Here is a 12061-nt window from a genome sequence, read left to right as displayed (position 1 = left end):
TGTGTGTGTGATGAGTGTGGGATGAGTGTGTGATATGTGTGTGTGATATGTGTGTGTGATTAGTGTGTGATGAGTGTGTTATGTGTGTGTGTGAAGAGTGTGTTATGTGTGTGTGATGAGTGTGTGATATGTGTGTGTGATGAGTGTGTTAAGTGTGTGTTATGTGTGTGTAATGAGTGTGTGATGAGTGTGTGATGAGTGTGTGATGAGTGTGTGTTATGTGTGTGTGTTATGTGTGTGTGTTATGTGTGTGTTATGTGTGTGATGAGTGTGTGATATGTGTGTGTGATTAGTGTGTGATATGTGTGTGTGATTAGTGTGTGATATGTGTGTGTGCTGAGTGTGTGATATGTGTGTGTGATGAGTGTGTTATGTGTGTGTGATTAGTGTGTGATAAGTGTGTGATATGTGTGTGATGAGTGTGTTATGTGTGTGTGATGAGTGTGTGATATGTGTGTGTGATTAGTGTGTGATTAGTGTGTGATGAGTGTGTGATGAGTGTGTGATTAGTGTGTGATGAGTGTGTGATGACTGTGTGATATGTGTGTGTGATGAGTGTGTTATGTGTGTGTGATGAGTGTGTGATATGTGTGAGTGATGAGTGTTTTATGTGTGTGTGATTAGTGTGTGATATGTTTGTGTGATTAGTGTGTGATATGTGTGTGTGATATGTGTGTGTGATATGTGTGTGTGATATGTGTGTGTGATGAGTGTGTTATGTGTGTGTTATGAGTGTGTGTTATGAGTGTTTGATGAGTGTGTGATATGTGTGTGTGATGAGTGTGTTATGTGTGTGTGATTAGTCTGTGATGAGTGTGTGATATGTGTGTGTGATGAGTGTGTGATATGTGTGAGTGATGAGTGTTTTATGTGTGTGTGATTAGTGTGTGATATGTGTGTGTGATGAGTGTGTTGTGTGTGTTATGAGTTTGTGATGAGTGTGTGATATCTGTGTGTGATGAGTGTGTGATATGTGTGTGTGTGATGAGCGTGTTTTGTGTGTGTTATGAGTGTGTGATGAGTGTGTGATATGTGTGTGTGATGAGTGTGTGATATGTGTGTGGTGTGTGTGTGATTAGTGTGTGATATGTTTGTGTGATTAGTGTGTGATATGTGTGTGTGATGAGTGTGTTATGTGTGTGTGAATAGTGTGTGATGAGTGTGGGAAATGTGTTGGTGCTGAGTGTGTGATATGTGTGTGTGATGAGTGTGTTATGTGTGTGTGATAAGTGTGTGATGAGTGTGTGATATGTGTGTGTGATGAGTGTGTGATATGTGTGTGTGTGATTAGTGTGTGATGAGTGTGTTATGTGTGTGTGATGAGTGTGTTATGTGTGTGTGATGAGTGTGTGATATGTGTGTGTTATTAGTGTGTGATATGTGTGTGTGATTAGTGTGTGATATGTGTGTGTGCTGAGTGTGTGATATGTGTGTGTGATGAGTCTGTTATGTGTGTGTGATTAGTGTGTGATGAGTGTGTGATATGTGTGTGTGATTAGTGTGTGATATGTGTGTGTGATTAGTGTGTGATGAGTGTGTTATGTGTGTGTGATGAGTGTGTGATATGTGTGTGTGATTAGTGTGTGATTAGTGTGTGATGAGTGTGTGATTAGTGTGTGATGAGGGTGTGATATGTGTGTGATATGTGTGTGTGATGAGTGTGTGATATGTGTGTGTGATGAGTGTGTTATGAGTGTGTGATATGTGTGTGTGATTAGTGTGTGATGAGTGTGTTATGTGTGGGTGATGAGTGTGTTATGTGTGTGTGATTATTTTGTGATTAGTGTGTGATGAGTGTGTGATGAGTGTGTGATGAGTGTGTTATGTGTGTGTGATAAGTGTGTGATATGTGTGTGTGATGAGTGTGTTATGTGTGTGTGATTAGTGTGTGATGAGTATGTGATATGTGTGTATGTGATGAGTGTGTGATATGTGTGTGTGATGAGTGTGTGATGAGTGTGTGATGAAGGTGTGATGTGTGTGATGAGTGTGTGATGAGTGCGTGATATGTGTGTGATGAGTGTGTGATATGTGTGTGTTATGAGTGTGTTATGAGTGTGTGATGAGTGTGTGATATGTGTGTAATGAGTGTGTGATGAGTGTATGATGAGTTTGTGATATGTGTGTAATGAGTGTGTGATATGTGTGTGATGAGTGTGTGATGAGTGTGTGATGAGTGTGTGATGAGTGTGTTATGTGTGTGTGATATGTGTGTGATATGTGTGTGTTATGTGTGTGTTATGAGTGTGTGATGAGTGTGTGTTATGTGTGTGTTATGAGTGTGTGATGAGTGTGTGTTATGTGTGTGTTATGTGTGTGTGATATGTGTGTGATATGTGTGTGTTATGAGTGTGTGATGAGTGTGTGTTATGTGTGTGTTATGTGTGTGTGATATGTGTGTGATATGAGTGTGATATGTGTGTGTGATGTGTGTGTTATGTGTGTGTGTTATGTGTGTGTGTGATGAGTGTGTGTTATGTGTGTGTTATGTGTGTGATATGTGTGTGTTATGTGTGTGTTATGTGTGTGTGTGATGAGTGTGTTGAGTGATCTGACCATAGAGGGTTTATATTGCTCCTGAGTTACTCCCAGATATACTAAGTAATCACAGATCTGTGGCTGGACCCTGCGCACCCTGCTCCTGGCCTTACAGCATCGCAGCCAATGTGTGGCCCGTGGTTATTGCAGATGGATGTCTGACGGGTTATCAGGTGTATCCTGGACGTGGCTGGAGATGTAGGCAGATAGCCGCTACTCACCTGTGTGTAAGTGGCTGCACATTGACTGCAATAAGCTCTGCTCCATCTGTAGCAATGTCAGAAGGTAAAGCATTACATTTTAAAAACATAATATTACAAATCTTATAAAAAAAAGTCCTATAAAATAATATTTCATCCACAATGAGCGTAGCTCCTGCTGTACATGCGGCGTTCTGTGACTTATGTCTGGACTCTAATACTAGTTTTTAATTATTTAAAGAAACTTTTTTTTAACAGAAAGAAATTTATTAGAGCTCAATAAATTAAACATTATTTGAAAGGCTCTTTGCAGCTCTGATCTGTCAGCCTGTCGCCGGGAATCACACTCAAAGATTTACTCATGGCGAGCGCACGAGATTAAGTGCTAGGCGCAGCTCAATGATATATAATATAGAGAACAGAGCATCTAAAGAGAGCAGAACTATACAGAGAGCAGAGCATTTATACAGAGAGCAGAACATTTATACAGAGAGCAGAGCATTCATAGAGAGAGCAGAGCATTAATACAGAGAGCAGAGCATCTATAGAGAGCATGGAATCTATACAGAGAGCAGAGCATCAATAGAGAGCAGAGCATTTATACAGAGAGCAGAGCATCAATAGAGAGCAGAGCATCTATACAGAGAGCAAAGCATTTATACAGAGAGCAGAGCATTTATACAGAGAGCAGAGAATCTATAGAGAGCATGGAATCTATACAGAGAACAGAGCATCTATACAGATAGCAGAACATTTATACAGAGAGCAGAGCATTCATAGAGAGAGCAGAGCATTAATACAGAGAGCATAAAATCTATACAGAGAGCAGAGCATCTATAGACAGCAGAGCATTTATACAGAGAGCAGAGCATCTATAGAGAGCAAGGAATCTATACAGAGAGCAGAGCATCTATACAGATAGCAGAACATTTATACAGAGAACAGAACATTTATACAGAGAGCAGAGCATCTATACAGAGCGCAGAACATTTATACAGAGAGCAGAGCATCTATACAGAGAGCAGAGCATCTACACAGAGCGCAGAACATCTATACAGAGAGCAGAGCATTTACACAGAAAGCAGAACATTTATACAGAGAGCAGAGCATCTATAGAGAGCAGAGCATTTATACAGAGAGCAGAGCATTTATACAGAGAGCAGAGCATCTATAGAGAGCATGGAATCTATACAGAGAACAGAGCATCTATACAGATAGCAGAACATTTATACAGAGAACAGAACATTTATACAGAGAGCAGAGCATCTATACAGAGCGCAGAACATTTATACAGAGAGCAGAGCATCTATACAGAGAGCAGAGCATCTACACAGAGCGCAGAACATCTATACAGAGAGCAGAGCATTTACACAGAAAGCAGAACATTTATACAGAGAGCAGAGCATCTATACAGAGAGCAGAACATCTACACAGAGAACAGAGCATCTGTACAGAGAGAAGAGCATTTATACAGAGAGTAGAGCATCTATACAGAGAGCATAAAATCTATACAGAGCGCAGAGCATCTATACAGAGAGCAGAGCATCTATACAGATAGCAGAACATTTATACAGAGAGCAGAGCATTCATAGAGAGAGCAGAACATTTATACAGAGAGCAGAGCATTCATAAAGAGAGCAGAGCATCTACACAGAGAGCAGAGCATTTATACAGAGAGCATAAAATCTATACAGAGAGCAGAGCATCTATACAGAGCGCATACCATCTATACAGAGAGCAGAACATTTATACAGAGAGCAGAGCATCTATACAGAGAGCAGAGCATTTATACAGAGAGCAAAATATTTATACAGAGAGCAGAGCATTCATAGAGCGAGCATAGCATCTATACAGAGAGCAGAGCATTTATACAGAGAGCATAAAATCTATACAGAGAGCAGAGCATTTATACAGAGAGCAGAGCATCTATAGAGAGCATGGAATCTATACAGAGAGCAGAGCATCTATAGAGAGCAGAGCATTTATACAGAGAGCAGAGCATCTATAGAGAGCAGAGCATCTATACAGAGAGCAGAGCATTTATACAGAGAGCAGAGCATTTATACAGAGAGCAGAGCATCTATAGAGAGCGCAGAGGATCTATACAGAGCGCAAAACATCTATACAGAGAGCAGAGCATCTATACAGAGCGCAGAACATTTATACAGAGAACAGAGCATCTATACAGATAGCAGAACATTTATACAGAGAACAGAACATTTATACAGAGAGCAGAGCATCTATACAGAGCGCAGAGGATCTATACAGAGCGCAAAACATCTATACAGAGAGCAGAGCATCTATACAGAGCGCAGAACATCTATACAGAGAGCAGAGCATCTATACAGAGAGCAGAGCATCTATACAGAGCGCAGAACATCTATACAGAGAGCAGAGCATTTATACAGAAAGCAGAACATTTATACAGAGAGCAGAGCATCTATACAGAGAGCAGAACATCTACACAGAGAACAAAGCATCTGTACAGAGAGCAGAGCATTTATACAGAGAGTAGAGCATCTATACAGAGAGCATAAAATCTATACAGAGCGCAGAGCATCTATACAGAGAGCAGAGCATCTATACAGATAGCAGAACATTTATACAGAGAGCAGAGCATTCATAGAGAGAGCAGAGCATTTATACAGAGAGCAGAGCATTCATAAAGAGAGCAGAGCATCTTCACAGAGAGCAGAGCATTTATACAGAGAGCATAAAATCTATACAGAGAGCAGAGCATCTATACAGAGCGCATACCATCTATACAGAGAGCAGAACATTTATACAGAGAGCAGAGCATCTATACAGAGAGCAGAGCATTTATACAGAGAGCAAAATATTTATACAGAGAGCAGAGCATTCATAGAGAGAGCAGAGCATCTATACAGAGAGCAGAGCATTTATACAGAGAGCATAAAATCTATACAGAGAGCAGAGCATTCATAGAGAGAGCAGAGCATTTATACAGATAGCAGAACATTTATACAGAGAGCAGAGCATTCATAGAGAGAGCAGAGCATTTATACAGAGAGCAGAACATTTATACAGGGAGCAGTGCATTCATAGAGAGAGCAGAGCATCTATACAGAGAGCAGAGCATCTATACAGAGAGCATAAAATTTAAACAGAGAGCAGAGCATTTATACAGAGAGCAGAGCATCTATACAGAGAGCAGAGCATTTATACAGAAAGCAGAGCATCTATACAGAGAGCAGAGCATTTATACAGAGAGCAGAGCATCTATACAGAGAACAGAGCATTTATACAGAGAGCAGAGCATCTAAACAGAGAGCAGAGCATTTATGCAGAGAGCAGAGCATCTATACAGAAAAAATAGCATTTATACAGAGATCAAAACATCTATACAGAGAGCAGAGCATTATTACAGAGATCAGAGCATTTATACAGAGAGCAGAGCATTTATGCAGAGAGCAGAGCATTTATACAGAGAGCAGAGCATCTATAGAGAGCATTGAATTTATACAGAGAACAGAGCATCTATACAGATAGCAGAACATTTAAACAGAGAACAGAACATTTATACAGAGAGCAGAGCATCTATACAGAGCGCAGAACATCTATACAGAGCGCAGAACATCTATACAGAGAGCAGAGCATCTACACAGAGCGCAGAACATCTATACATAGAGCAGAGCATCTATACAGAGAGCAGAGCATTAATACAGAGAGCAGAGCATCTATACAGAGCGCAGAACATCTATACAGAGAGAAGAGCATTTATACAGATAGCAGAGCATTTATACAGAGAGCAGAGCATTTACACAGAGAGCAGAACATCTACACAGAGAAAAGAGCATCTGTACAGAGAGCAGAGCATTTATACAGAGAGTAGAGCATCTATACAGAGCGCAGAACATCTATACAGAGAGCAGAGCATCTATACAGAGCGCATAACATCTATACAGAGAGCAGAGCATCTATACAGAGAGCAGAACATTTATACAGAGAGCAGAGCATTCATAGAGAGAGCAGAGCATTTATACAGAGAGCAGAGCATTCATAAAGAGAGCAGAGCATCTACACAGAGAGCAGAGCATTTATACAGAGAGCATAAAATCTATATAGAGAGCAGAGCATCTATACAGAGCGCATACCATCTATACAGAGAGCAGAACATTTATACAGAGAGCAGAGCATTTATACAGAGAGCAAAATATTTATACAGAGAGCAGAGCATTCATAGAGAGAGCAGAGCATCTATACAGAGAGCAGTGCATTCATAGAGAGAGCAGAGCATCTATACAGAGAGCAGAGCATTTATACAGAGAGCAAAATATTTATTCAGAGAGCAGAGCATTCATAGAGAGAGCAGAGCATCTATACAGAGAACAGAGCATTTATACAGAGTTCATAAAATGTATACAGAGAGCAGAGCATCTATACAGAGAGCAGAGCATTTATACAGAGAGCAAAACATTTATACAGAGAGCAGAACATTCATAGAGAGAGCAGAGCATTTACAGAGAGCAGAGCATTTATACAGAGAGCAAAAAATCTATACAGAGAGCAGAGTATCTATACAGAGCGCAGAGCATCGACACAGAGAGCAGAACATCTATGCAGAGAGCAGAGCATTAATACAGAGAACAGAACATATATACAGAGAGCAGAACATCTACAAAGAGAGCAGAACAATTATAGAGAACAGAGCATCTATACAGAGAGCAGAGCATCTATACAGAGAGCATAAAATCTATACAAAGAGCAGAGCATCTATAAAGAGAGCAGAGCATTTATACAGAGAGCAGAACATCTATACAGAGAGCAGAACATCTACAAAGAGAGCAGAATATTTATACAGAGAACAGAGCATCTATACAGAGAGCAGAGCATTTATACAGAGAGCAGAGCATCTATACAGAGAGCAGAGCATTTATACAGAGAGAAGAGTATCTCTACAGAGAGCAGAGCATCTATACAGAGACCATAGCATTTATACAGAGAGCAGAACATCTATACAGAGAGCAGAGCATTAATACAGAGATCAGAGCATTTATACAGAGATCAGAGCATTTATACAGAGAGCAGAGCATTTATGCAGAGAGCAGAGCATCTATACAGAGAGCAGAGCATTTATACAGAGAGCCGAGCATCTATACAGAGAGCAGAGCATTTATACAGAGTGCAGAGCATCTATACAGAGAGCAGAGCATTTATACAGAGAGCAGAGCATCTATACAGAGGACAGAGCATCTATACAGAGAACAGAGCATTTATACAGAGAGCAGAGTATTTATACAGAGATCAGAGCATCTATACAGAGAATAGAGAGAGCAGAGCATTTATACAGAGAGCAGAGCATCTGTACAGAGAGCAGAGCATTTATGCAGAGAAGAGAGCATCTATAGAGAGAACAGAACATCTGTACAGAGAGCAGAGCATTCATACAGAGAGTAGAGCATCTATACAGAGAACAGAGCATCTATACAGATAGCAGAACATTTATACAGAGAGCAGAGCTTTCATAGAGAGAGCAGAGCATTTATACAGAGAGCAGAACATTTATACAGAGAGCAGTGCATTCATAGAGAGAGCAGAGCATCTATACAGAGAGCAGAGCATCTATACAGAGAGCATAAAATTTAAACAGAGAGCAGAGCATTTATACAGAGAGCAGAGCATCTATACAGATTGCAGAGCATTTATACAGAAAGCAGAGCATCTATACAGAGAGCAGAGCATTTATACAGAGAGCAGAGCATCTATACAGAGAACAGAGCATTTATACAGAGAGCAGAGCATCTATACAGAGAGCAGAGCATTTATGCAGAGAGCAGAGCATCTATACAGAAAACATAGCATTTATACAGAGAGCAAAACATCTATACAGAGAGCAGAGCATTATTACAGAGATCAGAGCATTTATACAGAGAGCAGAGCATTTATGCAGAGAGCAGAGCATGTATACAGAGAGAAGAGCATCTATAGAGAGCATGGAATCTATAAAGAGAACAGAGCATCTATACAGATAGCAGAACATTTACACAGAGAACAGAACATTTATACAGAGAGCAGAGCATCTATACAGAGCGCAGAACATCTATACAGAGCGCAGAACAACTGCACAGAGAGCAGAGCATCTATACAGAGCGCAGAATATCTATACAGAGAGCAGAGCATCTATACAGAGAGCAGAGCATTTATACAGAGAGCAGAGCATCTATACAGAGCGCAGAACATCTCTACAGAGAGAAGTGCATTTATACAGAGAGCAGAACATTTATACAGAGAGCAGAGCATTTACACAGAGAGCAGAACATCTACACAGAGAAAAGAGCATCTGTACAGAGAGCAGAGCATTTATACAGAGAGTAGAGCATCTATACAGAGAGCATAAAATCTATACAGAGCGCAGAGCATCTATACAGAGAGCAGAGCATCTATACAGAGAGCAGAACATTTATACAGAGAGCAGAGCATTCATAGAGAGAGCAGAGCATTTATACAGAGAGCAGAGCATTCATAAAGAGAGCAGAGCATCTACACAGGGAGCAGAGCATTTATACAGAGAGCATAAAATCTATACAGAGAGCAGAGCATCTATACAGAGCGCATACCATCTATACAGAGAGCAGAACATTTATACAGAGAGCAGAGCATCTATACAGAAAGCAGAGCATTTATACAGAGTGCAAAATATTTATACAGAGAGCAGAGCATTCATAGAGAGAGCAGAGCATCTATACAGAGAGCAGAGCATTTATACAGAGAGCATAAAATCTATACAGAGAGCAGAGCATCTATACAGAGAGCAGAGCATTTATACAGAGAGCAAAACATTTATACAGAGAGCAGAGCATTCATAGAGAGAGCAGAGCATCTATACAGAGAGCAGAGCATTTATACAGAGAGCAGAACATCTACACAGAGAAAAGAGCATCTGTAAAGAGAGCAGAGCATTTATACAGAGAGTAGAGCTTCTATACAGAGAGCATAAAATCTATACAGAGCGCAGAGCATCTATACAGAGAACAGAGCATCTATACAGATAGCAGAACATTTATACAGAGAGCAGAGCATTCATAGAGAGAGCAGAGCATTTATACAGAGAGCAGAGCATTCATAAAGAGAGCAGAGCATCTACACAGAGAGCAGAGCATTTATACAGAGAGCATAAAATCTATACAGAGAGCAGAGCATCTATACAGAGAGCAGATCATTTATACAGAGATCAAAACATTTATACAGAGAGCAGAGCATTCATAGAGAGAGCAGAGCATTTATACAGAGAGCATAAAATCTATACAGAGAGCAGAGCATCTATACAGCGCGCAGAGCATCTACACAGAGAGCAGAGCATCTATACAGAGAGCAGAGCATTTATACAGAGAACAGAACATATATACAGAGAGCAGAGCATTTATGCAGAGAGCAGAGCATTTATACAGAGAGCAGAGCATTTATGCAGAGAGCAGAGCATCTATACAGAGAGCAGAGCATTTATACAGAGAGCCGAGCATCTATAGAGAGAGCAGAGCATCTATACAGAGAACATAGCATCTATACAGAGAGCAGAGCATCTATACAGAGAACAGAGCATCTAAACAGAGAGCAGAGCATCTATACAGAGACCATAGCATTTATACAGAGAGCAGAACATCTATACAGAGAGCAGAGCATTAATACAGAGATCAGAGCATTTATACAGGGAGCAGAGCATTTATGCAGAGAGCAGAGCATCTATACAGAAAGAAGAGCTTTTATACAGAGAGCCGAGCATCTATACAGAGAGCAGAGCATTTATACAGAGAGCAGAGCATCTATACAGAGAACAGAGCATCTATACAGAGAGCAGAGCATCTATACAGAGAACAGAGCATCTATTCAGAGAGCAGAGCATTTATACAGAGAGCAGAGCATTCATAGAGAGAGCAGAGCATTAATACAGAGAGCATAAAATCTATACAGAGAGCAGAGCATCTATAGACAGCAGAGCATTTATACAGAGAGCAGAGCATCTATAGAGAGCAAGGAATCTATACAGAGAGCAGAGCATCTATAGAGAGCAGAGCATTTATACAGAGAGCAGAGCATCTATAGAGAGCAGAGCATCTATACAGAGAGCAGAGCATTTATACAGAGAGCAGAGCATTTATACAGAGAGCAGAGCATCTATAGAGAGCATGGAATCTATACAGAGAACAGAGCATCTATACAGATAGCAGAACATTTATACAGAGAACAGAACATTTATACAGAGAGCAGAGCATCTATACAGAGCGCAGAGGATCTATACAGAGCGCAAAACATCTATACAGAGAGCAGAGCATCTATACAGAGCGCAGAACATTTATACAGAGAGCAGAGCATCTATACAGAGAGCAGAGCATCTACACAGAGCGCAGAACATCTATACAGAGAGCAGAGCATTTACACAGAAAGCAGAACATTTATACAGAGAGCAGAGCATCTATACAGAGAGCAGAACATCTACACAGAGAACAGAGCATCTGTACAGAGAGAAGAGCATTTATACAGAGAGTAGAGCATCTATACAGAGAGCATAAAATCTATACAGAGCGCAGAGCATCTATACAGAGAGCAGAGCATCTATACAGATAGCAGAACATTTATACAGAGAGCAGAGCATTCATAGAGAGAGCAGAGCATTCATAAAGAGAGCAGAGCATCTACACAGAGAGCAGAGCATTTATACAGAGAGCATAAAATCTATACAGAGAGCAGAGCATCTATACAGAGCGCATACCATCTATACAGAGAGCAGAACATTTATACAGAGAGCAGAGCATCTATACAGAGAGCAGAGCATTTATACAGAGAGCAAAATATTTATACAGAGAGCAGAGCATTCATAGAGCGAGCATAGCATCTATACAGAGAGCAGAGCATTTATACAGAGAGCATAAAATCTATACAGAGAGCAGAGCATTTATACAGAGAGCAGAGCATCTATAGAGAGCATGGAATCTATACAGAGAGCAGAGCATCTATAGAGAGCAGAGCATTTATACAGAGAGCAGAGCATCTATAGAGAGCAGAGCATCTATACAGAGAGCAGAGCATTTATACAGAGAGCAGAGCATTTATACAGAGAGCAGAGCATCTATAGAGAGCGCAGAGGATCTATACAGAGCGCAAAACATCTATACAGAGAGCAGAGCATCTATACAGAGCGCAGAACATTTATACAGAGAACAGAGCATCTATACAGATAGCAGAACATTTATACAGAGAACAGAACATTTATACAGAGAGCAGAGCATCTATACAGAGCGCAGAGGATCTATACAGAGCGCAAAACATCTATACAGAGAGCAGAGCATCTATACAGAGCGCAGAAC

The sequence above is a fragment of the Taudactylus pleione genome, unplaced genomic scaffold (assembly GCF_031769625.1).
Source record: "Taudactylus pleione unplaced genomic scaffold, aTauple2 ptg003455l, whole genome shotgun sequence".
Taxonomy (NCBI): Eukaryota; Metazoa; Chordata; class Amphibia; order Anura; family Myobatrachidae; genus Taudactylus; species Taudactylus pleione.
Note: the sequence above shows the minus strand (reverse complement) of the source record.